This window comes from Macrobrachium rosenbergii, chromosome 57 (assembly GCF_040412425.1).
Source record: "Macrobrachium rosenbergii isolate ZJJX-2024 chromosome 57, ASM4041242v1, whole genome shotgun sequence".
Taxonomy (NCBI): domain Eukaryota; kingdom Metazoa; phylum Arthropoda; class Malacostraca; order Decapoda; family Palaemonidae; genus Macrobrachium; species Macrobrachium rosenbergii.
In genome coordinates this window covers 5437891-5442890 of record NC_089797.1, presented here as the reverse complement: position 1 = coordinate 5442890, position 5000 = coordinate 5437891, and the positions used below count along the sequence as shown (strand labels likewise).

Here is a 5000-nt window from a genome sequence, read left to right as displayed (position 1 = left end):
TTGTGTTGTATATACTGTATATACATACAGTATATGTATGTATGTATATGTATATATATATATATATATATATATATATATATATATATATATATATATATCTATACTGTGTATGTGCGTATGTATGTATATATATGAATTTAAAAAACCAATGCTCTGAGGTCTAATAGACGCTAAGATTTAATTACCGAAGTATTCCGCGCAAAGGTTCGGTTCACTAACAAGTGCTAGAGGGTCCTAACTACCAAACCTCTGTTTTGGCAAAAACGACCATCATAAAAAAAAAAATAAAAGCTATTACTTCAGCATAAGTGAATTAATTTCAGCTTTTCGTATAAAGTTACAATTTCCTATTTATAAAAGATGACACATCGTCAACAGTGGTTCCACGTCAAGACTGAGAGACGTCTGGCGTAGTTCAGGTGGACGTTTAGGTTATTAAATTTTTTTTTTTTTTATTAAAGTAATAAAAAAATTTTTAATATCGTTAATAGTCCCGTGAATGGCGTCAAACTCATCAGGCTGGTTGAATGGTGATAACTCGGCTGGGAAAGGATTACCTCGTCGCGGTAATCTCTGATAAGGATCACCTCGTCGAGGCCGTCTCTGCTTAGGATCAACTCGTCTCGGAAATATCTGTTTAGGGTTACCTCACCGAGGCCATCTTTGTGTTAGGATTACCTCGCCGAGGCCATCTTCAGTTTTATGGTTACCTCGTCGAGGCCGTCTTTTTTGTTTAGGGTTACCTCGTCGCGGTAATCTCTGTTAAGGATAACCTCGGAGAGGCCATCTCTGTTTAGGATTACCTCGTCGCGAAAATCTCTGTTTAGGATCACCTCGTAGAGGCCGTCTCTGTTTCGGGTTACTTCGCCGAGGCCATCTCTGTTTAGGATCACCTCGTAGAGGCCATCTCAGTTTAGGATCACCTCGTGTAGGCCACCTCTGTTTAAGATTACCTATTCGAGGCTAACCCTAGGTATCAAATTTTTAAAATTACATATGTATCACCATAACCTAGTACATTTTGACAGGGCGGTGATTACTAAATTTCTCTCTCTCTCTCTCTCTCTCTCTCTCTCTCTCTCTCTCTCTCTCTCTCTCTCTCTCTCTCTCTCTCTCTCTCTCTGCTAATAAACCCAGTCGCCCAATAACCAGGGGAATATTGGAGAGGGATAGTGAATGCCTTCACAGGAGAGAGAGAGAGAGAGAGATTACACTATGTATTACATACGGTGAATATGCAATTATCGGTTTCATCTCATATGTGGAGAGACTCTACTCTTTCTTTACGAGAGAGAGAGAGAGAGAGAGACCTCCAACCTTACTAACACGCACACAGAGAAAGAAAGAAAGAGAGTGACAGAATCCTAATCACAGAGTCAGACCCACTTCATCCCCAAAAGATACGACCGCAGATAAGGGTCCTAATAAGGCAGATGGGTGGGGATCACGCAGACATATATATATATATATATATATATATATATATATATATATATATATATATATATATATATATATATATATATATATACATACACACACGAGCACACACACACATATATATATATATATATATAAATGTTAAGATTTCAATTTTCTCAGTCTTGGTTCCTTTTTTGGTTGTACACGTTTTCTGAATAAAGAAAATAAAATAAAGATTAAAAAGTGTATATATTTTTATATTGATATTTCTATTTTCTCTGGTCTTGAATCCTTTTTTGGTTGCAGCCTTTTTTCTGTCAAAGGAAAATTGAAAGGAAAGAGAGAAAAAAAGATAAATAAAAACCCGATGATTGAAATGGAAATTACGACGCGTTTCCACGCCTCAAATCAGGATGGAGGGTGGAGGAATTGGGCCTCTCTCTCTCTCTCTCTCTCTCTCTCTCTCTCTCTCTCTCTCTGATTTGTCTGTCAGAAATGAAGTCACAACAAGAGAGAGTTCGTAACCGGAAACGTGTTTTAGGGGAGGACGAGAAAGGAAGACGAACAAAGTAAGACGTTAGAGAATTTCAGGTTTTGTGTTTTTCTTAGAATTGTGAAAGAGAAGAATGGGATTGAGGGCGGTTGAGAAATGAAGAACAAAGCCTGGATTTCACAGGACGAGAATTAGACTGAAAGAATCATACTATGGTTCCCTACAGGGGGTTAGCGCCGTCAGTGATGCACCTTACGCGGTGCACTGTAGGCATTACTTGAGGTTCTTTGCAGCGTCCCTTCGGCCCTTAGCTTCAACCCCTTTCACTCCTTTGAATGCATCTCCGTTCGTATTTTCTTTCTTCCATCTTACTTTCCGGGAGACTCTTCAGTCTTACTTTCCAGGAGACTCTTCGGTGTTACTTTCCGGGAGACTCTTCGGTGTTACTTTCCGGGAGACTCTTCAGTCTTACTTTCCAGGAGACTCTTCCGTCTTACCTTCCAGGAGACTCTTCCGTCATACTTTCCAGGAGACTCTTCAGTCTTACTTTCCAGGAGACTCTTCAGTCTTACTTTCCAGGAGACTCTTCAGTCTAACTTTCCAGGAGACTCTTCAGTCTTACTTTTCAGGAGACTCTTCAGTCTTACTTTCCACCCTCTCCTGATCATTTTTTTCATGGTGCAGCTGCAAGGTCTTCCTCCTGTTACACCTTCAAAGCCTTTTTACTCTCAATTTCCGTTTCAACGCTGACTGACCTCATAGTTCCCAGCGCTTGCTGGTGGCCTTTGACCTAAATTTTGACATTCCATTCATTCCCTCTTTAAGGGCAAAAGAAAGTATTTTAACTCCCAGGTCGAAACGTGTATCTTCTCAAAATCACCAGCGAACTCCGAACGAGTCCTGAGGGATCATTTTTCACGGCCTTATCTTTAATAAATCCGCCCATTTCTGTTATCTTGACCCACTCCGCGCCCACGATGAATCTTCCATAATCAGTCAAAGGGGAGGGTGGTGGGGATGAGGAGGAAGGGAAGGGGGTGGGGGGAACAGCAAGAATTATGATAAAGATGAGGAATGCTTCTCAGAGCTGCCATTAATCCTTTCTCCTTATCCTCGGCGTTATGGTTCGAGTAATGTATCTTGACTGGGTCGAATGAGATGGATCGGGTGTGCTTTCATTTATTTCTTATTAAGTAAATTTATTATTTATTTTGGCTCTTTACTTTCTTTTTCTTTTTCTTTCGTCGTATCTGTATCTATACTGTATCTAACTATCTATCTAAATAGATACATATACACATGTATTTATATATGTATATAAACATTTATACATATATATATAAATTTGTGTGTGTGTGTGTGTGTATGTATGCATGTATAATATCTGATGTGGAAGCTGGTTTACTGTACCTCCGTTCATATTGCCTTTCTTCCATCTTTCTTTTCCACTCTTTCCTATCAGTTGTTTCAAAGTGCAACTGCGAGGTTTTCATCCTGTTACACCTTTCAAACCTTTCTACTCCCAATTTCCGTTTCAGCGCTGAATTACCTCATAGGTCCCAGCGCTGGGCCTCTGGCCTAAATTCTATCTTCCATTCCATTCCATTCCTATGTACATCGTACAGCGTCATTCGGACTTAACAGCCTCGGGCTAAAATGTTTGTTTACTAAAATGATCATTGATAGAAGAGGAAGGACCATATGCTGGTAATCGATAATCAAAAGATTAACCTATCCCTTAAACACATACACACACACAACATGACTTGCTGATAACATACACTAGACAACATACACCCAAATGTACGTCGTCATACACCAATCCATTCTTAATAACACAGCCCCCCTTTCCCCCCCCCCTCTCTCTCTCTCTCTCTCTCTCTCTCTCTCTCTCTCTCTCTCTCTCTCTCTCTCTCTCTCAACGAAAAAAAAAGAAAGCTCAATATAAACACACGACAAACGACAAAGGAGAGTGAAATACTCTATTGAATGTAAATTCACCATCATTATACACCGAAGCTAGCAGACTCGATAATCCATTCCAGGCAGGAGGGGTAGGGGTAGGGATTCAGCAGCACCAGCAGCATTCCAGGGGGGTTGGGGGCTGCCATTCCAGGAGGCCCTACCAGGAGACCCTTCCAGGAGACCCTTCCTTCCAGGTTCCAGCAGCAGCAGCGGTGAGGAATGGATCAGGCAACGCAGATTAATGAGAGAGCATTAAGCCAGCGTATGGTTTAGTGTAAACGAACTGCGACCATTTATGCCGGAGGCTATGATTGATGTCCGGCGTTGTTAGATCGAAGGACGGCGGCGGCGGCGGCGCTGGGCGCGCTGGAATGCCTCTGGAACGGTGGTCGCTGGAATGCTGCTGCTGCTGCTGCTGGAGTGATATTAAAAGTAGACCTTGATGGTGATGATGATGAGGAGGAGGAGGAACTTTTTATTATTATTATTATTATTATTATTATTATTATTATTATTATTATTGTTGTTGTTGTTGTTGATCTTTTCTGTTGGAAGAGTAGTCGTATGGAACGAGCCAAAGGCACTTTTATCGTTATTATTATTATTATTATTATTATTATTATTATTATTATTATTATTATTATTATTATATTCTGTTAGAAGAGCGTTCGTATTTATATATATATATATATATATATATATATATATATATATATATATATATATATATATATATATATATATATATATGTGTGTGTGTGTGTGTGTGTTTATATATATTATATATATATATATATATATATATATATATATATATATATATATATATATATATATATAGAGAGAGAGAGAGAGAGAGAGAGAGAGAGAGAGAGATTGTGTGAGTGTGTGCATGCATGCGTATGTATCTACTTCGAAAATAAAAGAAAAGTAAGAGTGAATGAGAATGTGTTTTGAGTATACGAAAGGTTGGTTGTGCTGAGTGATTTCGATACAAATAAAAGATGGGTGACCTGGAAAGAGATGGCATTGCTGGTTGGTAGGAAACAGAATCCCTGAACTAAACGAGAATGGAGTTTCTTGTGGAAAACGGTGTTAGTTCTTGGAAATAATTTCA

General features: G+C 39.2%; 1 protein-coding gene across 1 annotated transcript in view; it reads left to right on the top strand.

Moving 5' to 3' along the window:
* LOC136836946 (uncharacterized) overlaps window positions 1-5000 on the top strand; it is a 465631-nt gene that overhangs the window by 277079 nt on the left and 183552 nt on the right. The gene's annotated exons all lie outside the window — the stretch shown is intronic.